Here is a 22,231-nt window from a genome sequence, read left to right as displayed (position 1 = left end):
CACAGGGAAAAAAGCGGGCCGAAACCGAGCGCGGCTTTATTTCGCGTTTTCGCATTTTGTGTTTTGAGAGCCAGAGAGAGGGAGAGAGCGACCATTGTGAGAGAAGGAGAGGAAGAAAACTTGCCGCCGCCGCCGCTGCCGTTGTTCGCGAAGGAGAGAAGGAGCCTTCATCGCAAAGAGAAGCCGCTCCACACTCACCATATCTCATCGGTGAGTCTCCCTCTCTCCTTCTTTTGCTTGTTTAAGGTTTAAATCACTTTCTCTTTTGCTTTTTTAGGAGAGGAAATGAGAGAGAAAGAGAGGGAGAGGGAGAGAGAGGGAGAGAAAGAGAAAGGGAGGGAGAGGGAGAGGAAGGGGGAGGAAATGAGAGAGTGAGAGAAAGAGAGGGAGAGGGAGAGGGAGAGGGAGAGGGAGAGGGAGGGAGAGTGCATTCTCTCTCTCTCCCTCTCCCTTTTGCTTGTTTAAGGTTTAAATCACTTTCTCTTTTGCTTGTTTAGGAGAGGAAATAAGAGAGAGAGAGAGAGGGAGAGGGAGAGAGAGGGAGAGGGAGGGAGAGTGCATTCTCTCTCTCCCTCTCCCATTTGCTTGTTTAAGGTTTGAATCACTTTCTCTTTTGCTTGTTTAGGAGAGGAAATGAGAGAGAAAGAGAGAAAGAGAGGGAGAGGGAGAGAAAGAGAAAGAGAAAGAGAGGGAGAGGGAGAGGGAGGAAATGAGAGAGGGAGAGAAAGAGAAAGAGAGGGAGAGGGAGAGGGAGAGGGAGGGAGAGTGCATTTTCTCTCTCCCTCTCCCTTTTGCTTTTGGAGAGTGTTAGGATATATTGTGAGAGGGAGAGGAAATGCGAGAGAAAGAGAGGGAGAGGGAGAGAGAGGGAGAGAAAGAGAAAGAGATGTATACTCAAATGGATAGCTTTATGGAGATGTATGTCTACTCAAATGGATAGCTTTTGTCTACTCAAGATGTAGTCCACCTGTGTGTGTATATATCGGAACGATAACATATCCATGATTATGGTAATGGTATGCACTTTGCTTTTTTTATGGGTACCATTACGTTGACTCCTTAAGAGGGCTAAAAATTAGTCATACACTTTATAAAGTCTAATTAGGAGATTTAAGATGCACGATAATAGACTTATCGATAATGGTATGCAATGTGCTTTGCCATGGGCCATGTACATTGGTGACTCTTTAAGATGGCTTAAAATTGGTCATATCCTTCATAATGTCCAAGTAGGGGATCTAATTGTGATATGCATAATTCATTGTTTTTGTATTAACTTTATAGGCATAACAAATTAGTAATCATGCCAACTAGTCAACGGAAGGACTAAAAGAAAATGATACCCTAGCTAATGGTCATTATGGTACTTCATCAAAATGAACCCAAAGGTATTGCTATAGAAGAAGAATCCCTTAAATTGAGCATATGATATTTTCTTCAAATGTTATGACTATGAGTATAATTGATTGAAACAAATTTTATTACTATAGTTGATAAATTTCATTGATGGAATTAATTTTTATACATGGACCTAGGACAAAAAAACCACATTTCTAAGATGCTTTTTGTTGAGACTGATTTATTATTAGACTAAGAGATCCTCAATGATGCTCATAAATGGATTACTTATACTCAAAGCCCTCTAGTGCAGTTGTATAAGTAATCCTAGTAGAGCCCCTCTAAGATACTCAAAGTACATAACCTAGAGACCGTAGCTAGGTATATAAGGTATAATGGTTGTACAAGAAGACACCTCAATAATTGACTGATCACCACTAAATCCCAAAGAAGAATCGTGTTCCATCCCCTTCAACTCTATATTCACCTCATGAAGAACTTCATTAATCATAGCATCCTTGTCACCAATCTTTTTGTTGCAATGATGAAGTAACATATTCATCACTTTTCCTTTTAGCATCTAAGGCATTATCCAATCTTTTAGTCAAGTCCAAACATTTAGTCTTCGACTCATGAACCTTATGAACCAATGTTTTTTTTTTTACAATAATGAATAATTATCTACCGGGACAAACAAATCCTTGAGCATGGTATATGGCCGAGATATAACATCAATAAATCTCTCAACTACTATGTCCAATGCATTCTTTACATCAATCAGTAAAGCATTTCTTATATCTTGAAGTTTAGATTTCAACACCATGGATGCATTAATATCAACCTCAATGTTTTACAAAATTTGCTTCTCAATCTCTTGCAGAGGCTAAAACCTCTCAAGCAAGAGCTTATGGTTTACAAAATCATGAACTCAGGGAAGGTTTCCTTGGACGAGCTCCAACACGTATGAATGCTGCAAGCTGGTACGAGCTGAAAATGGTCCACGCGGAATCACATCCAAATGGAATGCGACGGTTCTCAGTTTTCTACGAGTTGCCATATTGGACCCACTTACAGGTCAACCACTTGTTGGACCCCATGCATATTTTCAAGAGTGTGGGCAGCTTGCTATGGGACCACATCACAGGAAAGAGAGACACTATAGGGGCACGAATGGATTTGAAGGAGCTAGGTAAGATGGAGGCGCTTTGGCCGCAGTCGAGTGCTGATGGTCGCGTGCAGCTTCCTCGCGCTCCTTGGGTGAAGAGTGCATTGTGAAGCAAGTAATCAAGTCTATCCGCACTCCGACGGGTATGATGCGTTCTCTCAGGTCCGCATTTTCTAAAGACGACCAATTGTCGGGGCTAAAATCCCATGATTGGCATAAGATATGTCAGGTTTGTGCTACGAATGGATTCTAATTAGCGTGGGCATTTTGCAATTTGGAAAGTGGCCATTATTCATAATACTTTCTCATTTGTGGCAGTTTGTCCTACCGATCGCGATCGCAGGATGCCTTACTCTAGAAATTCGCGGGGCCATTTACAAGTTGTCGACTTTGGTGCAATGGATCTCACAGAAAGAGATTAAGACGTCCTCTATTGAATCCGTGAGGCGGGGAGCAGTGGAGACGGTATGTCTCTTTGAGAAATACCTACCCACTAGCATGCTCATGATACAAATCCACCTTCTTGTGCATCTTGTGGACGAAGTGGAGATTGCTGGACCTGTCCAAACACGATGGATGTTCTTCCTGGAGCGCTTCATGAAAACCTTGAAAGGATTTGTGCGACAACGAGCTCAGCTAGAAGGTAGCATGGCCGAAGGTTGATTGGTGTCAGAGGAGTTAGTGCATATTTCACAATGGCTACCAACAGTGGAACCAGACAATGAAATGCTATGGATACTGAAGGATGATGATAGATTGACTGGAGATATGGTGGTTGGAAATGGGGTAGAAAAAAGAATGGATGCCTCAATGGAAGAGAAGGTGAATCGCTTTTGTATGTTGCACCATGCCTCCATGGAGACGTGGCTCACCAAGTACCAGATTGCAAGGCAAGATCGAGAGGAAGCTCGAGCTGAATTCCGATGTAGTACACGTCATTGACCGATTCGATATCCCGAAGGCATGGAGGAGATGCCGCGGTTTATGTCAACACGATGGTTGCATGGAGCCTTGACCGCAACATCTCGCGAAGGGACAGAGGTCTCAATGGAGGAGTGGGAATTCTCGAGGGGATGTAGTCCAAAGGTGATGAGGGGTTTAGAATCTGTCGTATCTAAATTTTATATGCGACATCTAATTTGAGTGTTTCAATGTACAGTACAAAATATGTAGTGCAGCGTGGTCACGCGGACGGCATTTTCGCGTGGAGCGTATTGACAAAATGCGCTTCACAATGGACTGTGGTGTCATGGCAAGGTTCGAACAAGAGAGCCGACGACGAGCAACGGATCCAAACACGATTGTGGATGAGATGGAGTATTTTGGAAACTTGCAAAGTATTATTACAGTGGATTATTGTAGCTTCTCTGTAAAAGTCCGCATGAAAAAAATTGATTGGGCTTTTGAAAAATTTTTATTTTATTTCCCCCCCTTATCCCTCCAGCTCGTCAGTCAGCTGGAGGGGGGAGGGTAATAGAAGGAGTTACGAAGCTCCTTGGTGGAGCTTGTGGAGGGAGGGAGGGCATGCGTGTTGACACGCAGAAGGAGAAGATCCCCCTCCCTCCACTATTTAAACGAGGGGAGGGGAGGGGCCGCAGGAGAGAGAGAAGGCTGGGGGGAGACCGTGAGAAGAATCGATGCCTTGTCGAAGTTCGTATCGCTGTGAAGAGGGAGGGGACGGGACTCTGTTGATTGGCTGCCAGGGCAGCAGATACGAGCCGCCTCCAAATCCCCCCGTCAGGTCGGACGACCATAACCACCCCCCCAAAGCTTCTGGAAGCTTGGAAGCTTCCAAAGGGGGGGGGCTCTTTAAACCCCCTTCCTATACCCTACTACCCCCTTTGTTATTTTTTTTTTCCCGGGGTTAAAATCCCTTAAGCCCCTTTCATTTTCCCTCCCCCGTGCTAAAACCCTTTTCCCTGGATTTCAAAAATTTTCACCCCCTCCTTGTACGTTATGAAGCCCTTTTAACCCCCATATCTAAAACCCTTTTCCATGGGTATTAGAACCCCCTCCGCCGGGATTTAAAAATCCCTTAAATCCCCTTTCACCCTCGTACTAAAGCCCTTTTCTTTCACTTGGAGTCACATTTCCCCCCACGAGCACAAAGGCCTTAAGGGTCTTATTACTTCTTTACCTGTGTATAATTCCTGAAAGACCTATCCCCTTGGCTTTGGAATCACCCTTCCTGTGGCCTCTTAAAACCACTTCTCTGGTGATTACCCCTTAAGCCTTTACCTTGGCATCAAAAACCTTTCACCCTCCCCCATGTGTAAGCCCCCATAAGCCCTTTTTCTCCAAGTTTGACCTAAGGGTCCTTAGACCCTTACTTATAATCTTTATGGCTATTATTTTTCCTTAAAGCTCTCCTACACCTTGTGTCTTCTCCACACCTTGTTATTTCCGTTCGTGCAAGCTTACAAAGTCCATTAAGCCTTCCCCATGGCTTCAATGGGTCTTAGTTGTAAAAGTTTCTAAAAATACCCTTTTCAATTCCCGAATTCAAGGAGGGAAACCTTCCAAAATCTACTTTGACGAACGGTGCAAGGAGCGACGGTGGAGTTCTAAGGAGAAGTTGTAAAGCTGCTTCCATGTTCGACGGACCACACTTGCGATGCCTCCTAAGAAAGTCCAAGGCGTAGCCGCGGGAGGGTCATCTCCCGGTATCCATGTGGATATCTCACCTCAAAGCCAGGTTGTCTTCTTGATGTTAATTCGGGTTTTAGTCAATCATGCAAAGAAAAATTATCAAGGAAATATATATATTTGTTCAAATTAATTCTAACGAAGGAGTTAGCTTATGAATGACAATGTATTCAAATTAGCTTCCCTCAAATTGCATCAAGCATTATAAAATAATAGGCAATACTATCCATTTACTATAGTATTATAGTCCTAAAATGAAGAAATTATATCTTGCTCCATTAGTCTTATTCTTTTCGCAACGGATCATGGCAAAATGGCTAAATTCATGAAAAGTTTCTTTCAATGCTCAAATTACTAGAGAGTTATCTTTGCTAGTTGGAAGGCAACTGTTGTTAATTGGCTTGAGTTTATCTTTAAAAAAAACGGAAGTTAAATGTTAGAAATTAACAAGTATAAAAATTAGACATACGAAATCATTTGGAAAGAAAATGTAATGGGGAATTGCTAGATGATACTTTATTAACACTTTTCCCCTGCAAATTGAGGACTTGGAACAAATAAAGTGTGTATTCACCAATTCCTTAGCTAGGTATTTGTCCCAAGGAGTATCGTCACTCTTTGTATCATCATGACATTATGCTATATGCCAAATTAAACTGTATTGATTGAGAAAGTAATCAAAGATAGTAAAATCGTGACAAGACGAGTAAGATTACCTTCCTAAAGCTGACCAAACCAATCTTTCCAAAAGATAACCGGACCAATCTAAACATAGAAACATTCATACCCTAAAACACTGGACTACTTACCTTACCGCAAGGACAATAAACTCATAAAGATAAGAAATTAGGGTCGTCCCTAAGGTTGTCAAATGAAGAAACCCTAGGCCTGACATACGTCAGATTAAGGAGTCTAAACAGATTATTCCATCGTCTGACTTGCGCAACATATATGAAATCATTTTGTGATTGATTCACAAAAAGAAAAGGGAAAAACCCTTTTCAAAGACGGCAGATCCTTACGCAAGTTATCTTGCAAAAAGACGTAGTTTTTGGATATCCTTCAAAATAAGAAAAGTTGTAAAATAGGAATTAGCATATCTAAGGTACCTTAGGGTAAACCAAACTAGGTATACCCTAGATCCGAATGTAAGGGATCTTGCCAAGTTACAAGACATCTTAAGAACGACTGCTGATACACTCAAAAAGGAAAGAACACTTCTTTAGCAGTTTGCCATACAACTGGGTTGGTTAATGGAAATGTTTGTGCTTGCTAGAGATTTTAGAGCTCTGTTTGATTTATGAATTACAAATTAAATAAGTATCTATACTTCAGGTTAAAAGCCTGAAGGGAGAGGCAGCTTCAGTTACCCCCGACTGCCTGCCTGACGCTAACCAAGGGGGTTGTTTGACCGTGCCGGGAATGTGGACCAAACCCGCCGCGAGAGGTCTCTCCGTTGAGTTCTACTTGGAGCAGGAGGACGCTTGGGTGCCAGGGGGGGCTCTGGCCGTAAATCCCTCGCCTTCCGGGTCCTACACAAGGGGCTAACGCGACTCGGGATTGGATCCCGAAGCCCGTATACTAGTTGACGGGCGGAAGCTTGGAATAGTGATCCCTGGAGATTACTTGTTAGCCTCCGGGCAGATTATGGATAAGCCTACGGGCGGAACTTCTTGTAATTCAAAGATAAAATGATGAGATGTTGAAAGAACTTGCTTGATATTGTTTTTATATGTCACGTGATAAGATTACGTGAAGGAACCAGTGCTTAAACAAGATTAATTAAAGAAGCTGATTGTTATATGTCAAATTAATGTGTTAGATAATTACATAACTAAAACAAACCGAGGAAAGTGCGGAGGATGGGCTATGGGCCTGTCCTACGGTTGGGTGGTCCCGGTTAGCCGGGAACTTTTCTCAAAAAAAAAAATCTCGAGGAGCAGCGGAATGATCATCATCATCAAAAAGAATAACGAGAACGATGACCTAGAGTTACGTCTTACCCGAGTTACGTTGTTTTAGGGGAACGGAATGGGACTATGCCTTATGGCCGAGAGGTTGAGCTTTGCATCCCTCTCGTTTCCCATTCTCCTTGAACCAAGTGCAGCGTGAATCTGCTTCGGACCTGGCGTTTCTGCATAAAGCAGTTCGCTCGGGTCTGACGCTAGTTGCTGTTTAGCTAGTGACCCATTAGGAAAACCCTAAATCCGGTCGATCCTAAGTGGGAACGGCTAGGATACTTCCGCTACGTGGCAGACGCGGGAAGAACTAGATCACAAAACCCGTAACATTCCATGGGAATGTCGGTTGGAGCTTTCTAGACATCCTTTCCGATGGACTGCTAAGACGTGTCCTGGATGATACCAGAGGACACGTTACATTCTCCATGATACTATTCGATGTGCAGTGGTTCAAAGTGGTACTTGGAGGAGCTGGAGCAACAGTTTGACGAGGTCCATCATGATTTCTCGAAATAGATTTCGAAAAAAAATGGACGGATTTGCGCAACACCTTTGTGTTGCCGGCCCATTGTGAACAGGTGCATGGACTCATTTGGTTGCTAATTGTATTACGACATGGTTTATGTCATAATGGTTTGAACTCGCTTTGTACATGCTTGTGAATAGGTAATCTTCTATCCAAACCCCCGACAACCTTGATGGTGGTATGTTATACCTTCAACTCCCCGAAGTGCAAGAGTATATGATCAAAGCGATGTTCCGAGCATAGATGAAGATAATATGCAAATAGAGGGGTCGATATTACAAGGGGTGGAGGTCGTTGAAAGCTTGGAGCCAGCATCGGCTAACAATGATGGAAATACAGGAATCCAAGACTTTTTTGAGAACGAGGCGGACTCATTCTTTTGTGGTGACATGTCTATCGACCTTCCAGTGTATGCGGAGTTGTGTCAGGAGATTAACATGGGACCATAGGATACTTCATACTTGGAGCATCCACTTACTCAATTCGTTGACCAATCTCTTATAAAGGTACATAAGATATGCATTTTAAGAGAGATTTTTTAAAAATGATTTATATTACTATGCTTTGTATAATTTAAATTGATTATTATAACACCATTTTTTATCTGTGCAGGTGACATTTTCAGGATGACTCGAGGGATGAGTGATGAGGAGTTGTAGGACATCTTCGCACTCATGTCTCCAGACCAGCTTGCGAGATTCAGAGAGATGGCAGACCAGGAAGAGCTGTCTCGTTCTTCGTCAGGGCGCTCTGCTAGATCTGCTTCAGTGCAATCGGATGCTTCGACTTCGAGCAGACGACCTTGACGCTCACAACTTGGGCCAGAGGGAGGGAGTGCATTGGGATCAGGGGGATGCTGCTGTGGAGACACGAATGTGGTGTATCTGTCTCGTTGTTCAGCTGGAGCTGCATCACCTCCAAGATTTGTCACACCTGTGGGGATGTCTACTCCAATTACTCGGGCTTTTGCGCATCCGTTAGCAGGTGGCACCCCTTTGGGTGCCACTCCGAGAGAGGTTACCCCCATCGATACACCAGATATAGAGGGGTCTCCTGGATATGCCCAGGAGCGTGGACGCAGATGGGAGAGGACCCATCTTAGGCAAACTCCTAAGGGTTATGGATATCTGGTCAATAGTAGGTCAGGAGCCATCATCATGAATGATGAGGGGAGGAGGGTGATGGCTCGCACGAGAGAGTTGTGCCAACAAGTTTTTCGGCACAACGTCCTGGATCATTGGAAGAACATACCAGAGGGGAGCAAGGACTACATAGTAGCATCCTTGCACGAGGAGTTTCCAGTGCTAGCCGCAGTAGATAGATTCTCTACGGGCTGGATGATGGATTGCATGCGTACATACACGTTACATAGACGATCCGACGCACGCAAGGCAATCAAGAGTGGGGCTGCAAAGCCCGAGTGGTTAGATGTAGACGACTAGCGCCGACTAAGGGAGGAGGCTACAGATTCTCCAGGATGTTGGAGTCAGCAGCGTGAGGCGGCGAGGGCACGACTCGAGGCCGGAGTGGTCCATCATCTTGGGAGTGGCGGCCACAGGACATATTTGGAGGACTTTGTAAGTTTTTCTTTTGTTTTGCTTGTTTGTTTTTTTGAAATATTCTTTGTACTGACAATTATGTTTCTAATAGTTAGCATTTTGTTTTCTTTGCAGCACTCCATTACAAATCGCAATCCGCAAGGCCTTGAGACTCGATATGCAGAGAGACACGGTCTCAATGCATTGATCGACTGATTGTATAGACGCGGTGGCCCTGTAAGTCACTCATCTTTCTTGTCCGTAGGTACCATGAGATATTTGAATGCATTATTGTATGGTGGATTGATGTGTTGTTTCTTTTTCTGCAGAGCCCGTTCGATGCTCCTTTGCGGCGAGACGAGCTTTCAGGGGACGAGGATTTGTAGCTCACCCTTGGATCCTTGGAGCTCACACACCTTTAGTTTTTAGTCGCCTGATCTATGTAGACATTTTCTATGTATTAGTGATATCCTATCATGATTGTACCAATCGCTTTTTATACGATCATGTATTTATTTCATGTATCAGTTTTATGATTTCAGTATACATTCTTTTTGTTTGCAAGCGCTTTGTATACAGTAGTGCAGAAACTATTTTGTATGGCTCTCATACAGCACACAGTGCTATATATGGCAGGGCAGCTTGCTACCTTGCCACAAAATATTTTTTATCCCTATTACCGTCTCTATTAGCATCGCAAATTTACTGCTCGCGTTGCTATTGTCGTCGCTATACGCGTCGCAAACTTACTGGTTGCGTCACTATTGGCGTCGCTATCAGCATCGCATTTGTGACGCTGATAGCGACGCCAATAGCGACGCTAATAGCGACATTTCTATGGCATCGTTAATAACGACGCTTTTTGCGATGATGGAGGCAAATTTTATTGTTTGTATTTTCGTCGCTTTAAACGTCGGTATAAGGTCTATATCTTGTAGTGATTGAAAATGTATTTTCAGCAGCCATGGAATAAAATTCAGCAAGTATAGATTCTTCAGCTCCATCTTCTTCCATCAGCTCTTCTTGATTGTCATATCTTGCACATAATAGCATGTCAGCAAAACTGGATTTGCCTTTCCTACAATATACTTTAATTCGGGGTTGAGAGACTTAACATATGCAATCCATCTTAGCATAGCAATGTCGGGTGTGAAGCAGTTGGAAATCATGCCCAAGAGTGGAAGACAATCAGTTTCAACCACTACGGAAGCACCTATAAAGTATTCACGATCACACTTTAATGCTGTTATAACTTCCCATAATTCCCATTTTACTTGTGCATACCTTCTTTGACGTTCATTGAGAACTTTTTCTCCAAAACGAATTGTATACCTATTACCTTCAAGATCCTCTTGGCCAACAGCCCATCCTATCCCAATGGGACTTGTATCCACAATAATGATGATGGGTTGACCATTTGAATAGTCATCCCTTTTGAGAGTGGGGGCTGAAATTAATAGCTTCTTTAATTTATGCATAGTGAGAGTATGCTCTTTATTCCAAGAGAATCTTTGGCCTTTTCTTAATAATTGATAAAGATTTTCGGCTACATGAGCAAAATGTGGTATCCATATGAGATAGAATACATATGCGCTAAGAAATCTTCTCACCTCTGAAACATTTGTGATTTTTTCTTGCATTCTGCTGATGGCATCTATCTTGATTGGAGAAGGTTTGCGTCCATAGGGACCACATAGATGACCGACCACTAGGACTTCTTCTACTCCAAAAATTGACTTAGCTCCAGAAAGGGTAAGATGTACCTCTTCTAGCCTTGTCAAAATCTTGTCACAATCATGAATATAGTTAACTACAAATGTCCTGCAACCATCTTTGTCCAGCTCCTCATTCTTTTCATTGACTTCACGTTCCTTAATAGGTACATCATCAAGAAATGGAAGAGTAAGTTATGGAATAAAGTCCCTTAAGACTTTGTGCATGGCATTCATCATATGGGCTACAGAGTTTGTTGCACCTTGTGGTAGAGTGCCCATGCGGACCAATCCTAGAGGTGTCTTCATTATGGTAATGTCTCCACTTTCTAATGAAAGCTAAAATTGGTCATATCCTGAATATCGGTCACCCATAGAATAAATTGCTCTACCTATAAAAGCTTCAGCAAACTCATTAACAATTGGACCCAAACCAACATTTCGGATTGTGACACGATTGACATGCTGTAGATCTTGAATGAATCGTAAAGATCCATTTTTCTTAGGCACAGTAAACCATCGGTTTGAGTAAGGTGCTAAAGAAGGTTCTAAAATCTTCATTCTGATCTTCTCATTTAGAAGTTCCAATAATTTGGGCAAATGCGCCCTTGGAACGGGAATGGGCTTGAGGTTCCAAGGCACATGTGGGACCATAAAAATGACCATAGGAGCCACAATATTTGGATCCATGTAGCCTATTTCACTTGGTTGAAATGCCAAAGATTTTCCATGTTTCATTAGCATTTGCATAAAAGAGTGTTTTTCAGATGGCAAAAGGAAAGAATTTTCACCTATTTTGAGCTCTTTTATACTTTCAGATGTGAACTTGTGACCAATGTTGGAAGGATCACGAAGACTTGGTTGATTTGCTGCCCTATCAGCGAGCCCATTACTTTCAGGAGGCAGTGGGACTGCCACAGGTTTGACCTTCTTATCCACTGTCTTGTATTTTGTCTCCACTTGTGCTTCAGCCTTGTTGAGTAAACCATTGTCTTCTGGTTCAACAAATTCTTGAATTGTTTGATAAAAATCCAATGTACATACTTCTATGGACTGATTTTTTGCCTAATTTTTTGCATGAGCAACTGCATATATTTCAGCCAATGTGTCAGTAGTAATCAATTAAAAAAAATGCCCGAAATATCTTACTTTCAGCCATCATGTCATAAGTTTTCAACTCCCTTTGTACATGACATAAATATTTTCTTTCAGCCTTAGTCATGGTCGGAAGAGACTTATAACAGCCCATACTATTGGATGTATATACATATAAATATGCTAGAGACACAGTTTCTGTTGCATGAGGAGGTTTAATCTTTTTACATGATGCACTACCATAGCCTCCCTTTATAGTAGTGCAGCCTGAAAACCCTTGAATTCTCAGGCATTTGGAGGCATAGGATAATCACACAGTCGATCTCTGTTTCAATGATGGTTAACATATGCATCTCATTCATTATCCTTGCTTCGGATTCAAGAATAGGAAGAACCATCATCAAGAGCTTTTGTTTCCAAGCGGGCTTCATAAATGTAAGGTTGCCCAAGAATGATAGGGTAACTACAAGAGTCTTGAACAAAAAAGTGAAAATTGTATTTTATGTCTCCAATAGTTACCTGCACATTAGGACATGCAGCATATAGCTCTCTAGAAGAGTTGTTTGCAGCTCTCATTTGCCAACCTGGATCAACATCTATGGGCCATCTGCCACTTTCATAGAGACTCCATGCCATGACATTTATCTCCGAGCCATGGTCTAAGAGTGTAATACATGGTGTTTGTTTTTCTCCAATTTTGACGACTGTCTCCATTGTTGCTCTTGCCCAATGCGTACGGGAGTAATGACTGCTTGGAATGAACCGAGCCTATTCTTCCTCATGCATGTGCTGTAGACGGCCTTCTTTTTGAGAGGTGGGCTGCCCAATTGGTTTGGACCAGCTGGCCATTACATTTTTAGCTTTCACTTCTTTAACTTTTACATTCATGTTTTCTTTATCTTTAGCTTCAATTACTACAATTAGTTCTCTAACTGCTTCAAGTTGAATTCCTTGTGAAGTCAGCTTCTCTTCATCCTGCACAAAAACTCGAAGAACTTGCAAAAAAGCATGCACTGTTTCTTCGTCATCAACATATTATCTTTTCCTTTTGATTACATAATTAATTACATAATGGAATTCACGTTTGGCAATCCCAAGAATTTTGCCAAGGTGAATTCAATTTTGCTTCCTAGAATTCGTTCTTCTAGGACTCGTTTGAGATCGGTTGCACATTCTATGTCAGACTGCAATTTGTAGCCTGGTTGCTTGCCTTTCTTCTTTTCTTCGGTCTTCTTTGTTTGTGGCACATCTTCCATCTCTTGATCTGGGGTTATATTTTCAACAAGCTTTGGTTATTCAGGTATTCTTCTAGTTACCTGTTTTGGAGGGCCAGAAGAGGAAGGCCCTCGTTCATCTTCTCTTCTTCTCTTTTCTTCAATCAATACTTCTTTATGATTGATGTTAGCCAAATATGCAAAGGTAGAAAAAGAATCTATGGGTTCTTTCCAACCAGTTATTCCTCGAATATATTGACTGGCATTAGCCAAGTCTTCTTTGGCTGCTTTACCACGTTCCATTTGATCTAGTGCCTACATCAATATGTTAGATTGCACATTAGCTTTACATGAATTCAAACATGATTTAATTGGCTCAATTTGCAGCCCATAGGTAGCTGCATCAATTGCTGCATAGACATTCTTTACAGCTAAATCTTCTAATCTTTTCTTCATTCCACCATTGCCAAAATTTGGCTCCAGTGGAAGACCAGTTTCAGCCGCATGAATTTTTCCATCTTTCGAAAAGACAAGCTTCTGTGCTTCAACGTCACGGAAGGCAGAACACTCCCTCTTGTCATGTTATTGGCTGTCACACCAAATACAGTGCCTCTTAAAGCCTTCTCTCATGGGTCTTTGAGTTGATGCTCGTCCTTTCTCTTTGACTTTTTGACATTCAGCTTCTCTACTTTGGAGCTAATTTTTGTAAGATTCAGATGAAGATCACGCATGCTTTTAATGAGTTCATCCATTACATCATTTTTAGAAGGAATAGAAGAAGAAAGAGCTGGTTGATTAGTCAAAGGAATAGGGGATTTTGGAGGTGGAATAAGCTCCATCAATGGAGTTGTTGAAGTTGAAGTAGAGCCCAATCTTAGTCACATCCACTCTCTTCAAGCAATCATGTTAACTACATCAGTAACATCTGTCCATGCAGTCTTGACTCCTGATTCGGAGGTAGCATCTTCTAGGCGATCAGCAAGCTTATCTTGCAAAATGAGATCTGCAGCCTTAAGGAATAATTCAATCTTTTGACCTTCCATACTTTGTTGGTCTTCAACATCAAGTTGTCCAAATTTACTTTCAAACTCATGGTATAGAGCTGTTGCAGCTAAACCTTTGTTGGGTTTTTCAACCCATTTAGTGAAACTTTTCTTCGTCATTAGGCCAGAGTATTCTAAGAAGAATTCTTCTCATAGGGCTTTTTTGAATGCAGCCCGATCCGCAAAAGACCATGGATTCTTTCTTGAAGACCATGCTTGGCTAGTCTGGCAAAATAACAGCTCCATGCATGTTGTGGTACACCAAAGAAGAGCATTTTTTCAACATATAAGCGATTAAAAACAGAGACATTTTGACCATTAAATTGTTTTAATTCACGCCCAACTTTCTCTAGGGCCTTGATATCTGTGGAATCAATCTTCTCTTCGTCTTGCCTTTGTTGTTGTTGTTGTAACATTTGGATTTGTTGTTGTTGAGTCTGCTGCAGTATGTGCACCAATTGTTGTAGAGTATCTCCTGAAGAATCCCCCATCTTGGAGTTCTCTTACACAGACCTTCACGTCGGGTTTACCAATGTCACAATGCGTAGGGTTGAAGGTCACCACAAGGGTTTGGCAAGAGAAGAATGCATGGCTTTTCAAGAGCTTAGTCTTTGGAGATGGTAGAGATAAGAGAAGGGTTGAAGGTTTCAAGCCAAGTTCTTGAAGATAAGAGACAGCAGGGTATAGGTAGATTCAAGGACAGGAGTAGATAGAAGAGAAGGGTTTCGAAGAGATTGAAGATGTAGAAGAATACTCCCAAAAAGAATTAGAAAATATAGAAGAATACTAACATAGATGAAGCCTGTTAGTTTCTTTTAGCATTATGAGAAAATATAACTCTAATAAACAAAAACGTATATAAAATAATACATTTCCCAGATCACCAATCTGATGCTTCCAATGGCTCTGAAAGGGGGGTTAAATACTAGGACACTTGGCCAGAATCCTACCAGATCACTCCTTCTTCATCTCCCACTTTCGAAGTGTTGTTCACTACCTGAAAATAGCGATCGTGCGTGACGCGATTTCACTAATCTCTTTTTTTTTACATAAAATCCTCTCAAATTGGCTGAAAGCTACATGCTTTAATGTTCTCCTAATCTAGAAGTTATCTATAGTTTTATGGATTTTTACAAGAGATAATATCTAGAATATCAAAATTTGACTAAAAACCTGTCCAAAAACATCTAATATTTTGAACCATGGACACTAATACTAATGTCTAAAGTTGCATTGGCTCTCTAAATCTAAAAGGAAGCCACACTCTATATTTTTTTACACAGTGTGCGCGTAGCGGCATGACAACGGGTGGGTGGGGAAGGGACCCCATCAGGGTAAAATGAGATCATGGTATAGATGCATTATCAAAATCGGGATATGCATGAGGGTATGCATCGTAGATGCGCAGGGACACGTCCCAACACTTAAGACCTTAACAAGAAAGGTGAACCGAGCAACAGGGACCTAGGACCACACATCAGACCAACCGCTGACATCCCCACACTTAAAACATGACCATCACTAATAAATAGAAAGTGTAGGGTTAGAAAAACTTGGCCCATATTATTGAGAAGTAATGTCGATGTTGTGTCCTATGTTGTTGTCGGTACAAGGTGTGTTCATAGCACATGTCTAATATGATAGGGACCACGCAGAAGCACCCAATGAGGCAACTTTGTTGAGGGAATCATAGAAAATCGTCGATGGCAAAGGATATGGCACTCAGCTCACGTTCACTCAAATGAAATGAAAGAATAGTCACTCGCCCCATAACGGACATCACTCGATTAAATAATGAGAAAAACCCAAATCTCACCCCCAGTTTAGAAATCAAGAAGGGAGATGGTGCAGAAGGAGAGTATGCCAAGGTGCATAGTTGATGGTGCATTAGTGTGTCCAACCGTGTTTGGCATAGGTGCAAGAAGGAAGGTCAGGGAGCCTTGTTGTGCAGTGTACAGAATAGGGTGATGTATCATGTGGTGATAGTAGAAACCTTTCCCGTGTGTGCATAGGGAAACGAGGACGTACCTGACGCCAAGTGTCGTAATGTCTCTCAATCCGCACCTCTCAATAATTGTTTGAGAAAATATCATTCACGCTCAACCCCCTCTCTATCTCACGCTTTGTTGATAGATATAGGAGGGCAACCCATTCTTGAAACCCCTTGATGTAATCCTCACTGTCACTTGTGCAAAGTGTGTATGCCTTGTATGCAATTGATGGTGCACTGTGCATCCCACCATGTGCTGCATACGGTGTAAGAAGGAAGGCCAGGGAGCCTTATAGTGCCGTGCACATGAACAAGTTTGTGCTTTATATATTGAGAGGCCCAACCCGTGCGTGCAACACTCCATTCACTTATCACACCTCTCTATTGGATATAAAGGGCAAGAACTAGTTACTCAACCCACTCTCTATCTCACACTCTGTTGACGAATACAAAGAGCAGTCCATACTCACATACCCATATGGTTAGGATGAAAGCTTGGATCACTCAAGGGGTTGTCGATGAATATCGCTTCATCTGTTGCTATCATCACGGTGTTGAAGATGAGCTGTATCCAAGGAGGCAGCCAACAAGTCTAATACTTTGATTGGGTTGTAGAAAATATCATCTATTAAAGGGGACATACATACTGATGAAGTAGTAGAGACAACACACCAAGGGAGATGGATTCAAATTGCTTCTGGAAAAGTTATGCCGATGAGTCAGCTATCCTGAATTGCAGGGTGTTGTCACCTTTTCCACATTTAGCTTCCCGCCCAAGGGTGTTTGCCACCTTTTCTTGGAGCGAGGCCTACTATGACAGGGAATTGCTTCCTTTTCTCTCATAGCAGTTTTATTTTTATGTTGTTTTTTTTTTCTTCTTCCTTTTCTTTCTTTTCTTTTGCTCTACTCTCGAGGGTATTTTCACCTTTTCTTGAAGAATAGGTCGGCATGACAGGGATCAGAGTCCTAAGATATCTTTATTTTGTTTTTTTCTCTTATTGTATTTAAAGTGTAGAATGGCAAGAACGCCACGTAGCAAAACCATCCTTGCTACCTCTACTACATCAGATGGAAGGACTCGTGTAAGTTACTCATGATTATATATGTATGCATCGTGTGGATTCAAAATAAGGTATTTTTAAAATACAATTTTTATACATTTTTTACATAGAGAAGGGTATAATATAAAGGGGTTATTTACAAATTGAATAGAAAAGGGTTATGTTTTATTTAGGAAAAATACATAGATAAGAAATTTTATAAATAAGCCTTGAACCCACATGATGTAGAGAATATACATATAGTAACTTCCCCGAGTGGAAGGAAAGCCAAAGAGGAGGGAAAGATGGCTGTGACGAGGGGCTAACAAAACAAACCATATCATCAGGATCAGCAAGAGGGTTATCAAGAGTATTAGATAATGGCATAATGACCTTCGTATAAGGAATGGGGAAGCTATCGATGGTGATTGTCAGGATCCCCAGGGATGGTAATACTTCTTGAGGTGATAGCCATTAATAAGGAATGGATCATCTGAAGCTTCAACTGTTGGGATAGAGCCATCTAGCATTGTTGAAGCTTGCATGGAAACTTGCCAAATTGGGAATCATAAGCTAAGACTAAGTCACCTTTCTTGAAATCCTTTTGCTTGATGAAGCTATCATGCATGATAGAAATTTCTATGAGTTTGCATGGCTTCCATGCACTGTAGGGCCATCTTGTAAATCTCATCGAGAAACTCTAAGTGCAAGAGATGGCGTTGCAAGGACTCGTCATCTCCCAAGCATTCTTTGATGGCCACGCACAAAGAGGGTAGCTAGAGTTCAACAGGAAAGACAGCTTCTCTTACATACACCGATTGGAAAAGAGTTTGTCATGTAGCCACCTTATGGGAGATTCTGTATGTCTAGAGGGCCTCTGTAAGTCGATAATCCCAATCACAACGATGTGCAGCTATCGTTCTTGTCAGAATCAAGCATAAGATGTGATTGGTAACTTCGACTTGGCCATTGGCTCTGGGGTAATAGGGTGTGGACTTACAATGACAAATCTTATACAGTTCTATCAACTCTTCCATAATCTTGTTAAGGAAGTAAGTACCTCAATCACATTGACAAGCTCTAGGGGATTGCCAAAATGGGTGATGATATTCTTGTACAGAAACAGGGCCACGCTATTGCCATCATCCCGCTTTAGAGCTTTAGCTTCACATCACTTGGTTACATAGTCTGTAGAGATCAAAATGTATCTATTTCATTTCCTTATAGTTGGCAGATCAATAGGGCCCACAAAATCAATTCCCCACTTCTTGAATGGCTTGAGAGGAAGGATAGGTTGTAGGGGCATGGCATTGGATTTGGTAGGCTTTCCCATTTGATGACAAGCATCACAATGTTTGTAGTAATCATAGGCATCCTTGTGGAGGGTTGGCCACAAATATCTTGCAAGTAGGGCCTTTCCGGCTGTTGCTTCTCTTGCGAAGTGTCCGCCATAGGGCTTGTCATGACATGCTTTCAGTAATACTATGCCAATCTTCTTCTTCTGCAACACATCTTCGCAAGACTTCATTCTTGCCTTTCTTGTACAGGGCACCTCCTAACAAGGTGTAGAGGGTTGATTCCAACAGAAGCTTCTTCTTCTCATGGCTTGAGATACCCGAGGGTACTGTTGGGTTGCCAGGAGGTGGGCTATGTCTGCATACTGTGGGGTAATTTTTTTGACTAGAAACAAGGAAACATCAGGAAGGTCTGGATCATCTTGCTCTTTTTCATCATCACTTTGAGGGATTCACAAAAGATGATTAGCCAGGACATGAGAGCAACCAGGTTTGGTAACCACTTCAAAGTCGAAACTCTTGAAATAAAAGGAGCCATCTCGTCATTCTTCCCTTCACATTAGCCTTGTTGATTAGGAAGAAGGATAGGGCTTCATGGTCCATGTAGAATTTGAAATGTGTCGGCAGTAGATAGTGTCGGAATTTCTCCAAGGAAAACACCATTGCTAAGCACTCAAGCTATGTCATTGTGTAGTTTCATTCTCTATCAATTACTTTTCGGCTTGGATAATAGATTGGTTGATCCTCGGGGGGTCCACTAGGGTTTACCATATGGTACCACGTGAGTATAAGGGAGGGGGGTTATTTAAGGGAAGGAAGGTACATTTTATAAGGTAAGGTCCCATAAATAGGGGGTAGATAAGGGGTATTTTCATATATTTCTTGCACGCGGGTGACGTCTCCTTATTACTACTAGTGAATCCCTTGTGGGTTGATCTAACTTAGAGGGGCTCTTTTGGCATAAGATTGCACCTAGGCCTTCAACTGATGCATCAGTGTGCACATGGAAGTCCTTCGTCCAATCAGAAGGATGTAGGATGGCTGTTTCAATCAAACACTGCTTCTGAATGCCTCATCATCACAATTAGTGGTCCATATAAACTCAACATCTTTTCTTAGGAGTTTATGCAAAGGGGATTCCTTTGTCGCAAAGTGCACAATGAATCTTTTGTAATAGCCCACATGGCCAAGAAATCCCCTCAATTGTTTTAGGTTGGTTGGGGCTGTTAAGGAAACAATCTTCTCAATCTTAGCAGGATATGTTGCTGTCCCTTGTGCAAAGACATTGTCACCTAGAAGAACTCTGGATGAGATGCCAAAGATGCATTTGTCAGGGTTGAGAAAAATCCCATACTCTTGATATGTTTCAAAGCACTACTATAGGTGTCCCCAATGCTCATGGATTAGGCTATAGATATAGAAGTCATTGAGGTATACCTCAATGAAATCATGTAGATGGTTCTGGATGGTAGCCATCATCACTCATTGGAAAGAAGAGTGTTACAGAGCCAAAAATGGCATCACTCTGTAAGCATAGGTTCCCCATTCTGTTGTGAAGGTTGTTTTGGATTGGTCCTCTTTTGCAATTTGGACTTGATTGTATCCACTGAATCCATCCAAGAGGGAATAGAGCTCATGGCCTACCACTATGTCCAATAGTTGATATGTGAAAGGGATAGGGAAATGATCCTTCTTCGTCTTGGAATTTAGCTTTCAGAAGTCCACACATATTTGCAGTTTTCTGTTCTTCTTGGGTACTACCACAATGGGCAAAACCCATTCACTGTTAGCCACTAGATAAATGAACTCAGCTTCAAGGAGCTTCAGTAATTCGGCATTCACTAGGGCATAATAATTTGGATTCATGCGCCTCTATCTTTGCCTCATAGGTTTGGCATTAGGCTCTAGGTCGATGTTGGTGTTGGCATACTATGGGATCAATTCTCTTTAAATATTTATACGACCGTGCAAACATGTCTAAGTTCTCATTTAGTAGGTCTGGCAAGACCAATAGTTCTGCTTCTGAAAGATTTAGACCCACTTTTAGGTGGCATTCAGTACCATCAGCATCCAGACTCTCTTCCCGATGGGCTGCTAAGACGTGTCCCAGAAGTGGATAAGGGGGACACGTTACAGTTCGAACCAACGAGATCTAATATTTACAAGGGAACTTAATGAGGGGAAGTAGAGCAATGTTGCCGTTAGGAACATTTCCTTACTTACTTATCGATGCTGACCTGCAGAGTCATGAAGCATGGAAGAAATTCTTGGTGTTCCAGGCTATGTTTATGACTGCAATGTGTGCTTCAGATTATCGACAGAGGCTAGGCATGATGAATATTCTAGACAGTATATACAATCCTTCACCCCTGTACGTGGAATGGAGATGGATGGGTGAATCAGGAATATATTACATAGCGGCCCGCCGACTTGTGTACCTTTAGATCAACTTGAAGAGAATCAAATGGATGGAGGATTTAAAGATCGTGAAGCTGTTCATCTTTGTCGAGGCTCACGCAAACGCAACCCTACATGTCGGCGATTGAAAGGTCAAGCAGAACAAGTATGTGTACGAGGAAGTGACTCGAATAATCCCTGCCGACAGAGTTAAGGTGATGGGACGTTATGAGAAGAAAGGGTATCAAAGGAAAGGATACCCCAAGCTTCATATGACCTATCGATTCTTGAGAATCCATGACCCCTCTCCATATTATTACTCAATATCCGTAGCCGAATGTAACACAATCTTATTTTTCCCAAACTGATGTGCCAATCAGCTTGTTCTACCTTCCCAAAGTAAATGTACTCAAAAGGGCTATGCCCACTTGAATGAATAAGATTTTTTTATCACTGTTTGTCATGGCTGTAAGTGTTGGTAAAGGAGTTATGTGATTAGGTCACTTGGCTAAAAGCTGAACTGGGCATGTTAATGTAATGTGAAGAAACGTTTAGCAAGTTTTTAACGTAAAGAATCTTATTGCCTAGGTGCAACCTCAGGTGCAGATTCCTAGTCCGACTCCTACACTAAGTACGGCTGTAATTCAAGAAAAAAAGTTCATTCTCAAACAAATCAAGCCACCTGAATTCGATGGTAAGGGAAGGACCGTCCAAAGTGACGCCGAGGTCTGGATCGAATCCATGGAGGATTATTTCGAGGTAGCAGGTACTGCACCTGCTAACCAAGCTATGCTCGCCAAACTGAAGCTTACTGGCAAAGCAAGACTTTGGTGGAAACAATGGTGCAGAGACCAAGGGAAGGGTCAGTTACCTGGGAGAAGCTTAAAAGAGCTGTGCGAAGGAGATATCTACCACCTGTCTACCACACACAGAAGATGAACGATTTCTATGAACTGAAGCAGCTTGGTCTATCCCTTGATGCATATTATTTAAAATTTGTCTCTCTCTTAAAGTGTGCGCCACAAATGGACATGACACAACAGGTGTCAAAGTTTTGTGCTGGGTTAAATCCACCCATAAACACCCACCTGGAATCAATGCGTGCTTTCTAGGCTCTCTTCCCGATGGGCTGCTAAGACATGTTCCACAGGTGGACAAGGGGAACACGTTACAATTGGTATCAGCAAATGGTCGTGAGGTCTCTTGTACTAGGCAAACTGCTAAGGTGAAATTCCTACTGGGTGGAAAGTCGACTTCGGTCAGATTCTGAG

The sequence above is a fragment of the Lygodium microphyllum genome, chromosome 15, assembly GCF_053477565.2.
Source record: "Lygodium microphyllum isolate KBCC chromosome 15, Lygodium_microphyllum_v1.1.10, whole genome shotgun sequence".
NCBI classification, from domain to species: domain Eukaryota; kingdom Viridiplantae; phylum Streptophyta; class Polypodiopsida; order Schizaeales; family Lygodiaceae; genus Lygodium; species Lygodium microphyllum.
The sequence above is the reverse complement of the archived record's forward strand: the minus strand, read 5'-3'. Positions refer to the sequence as shown.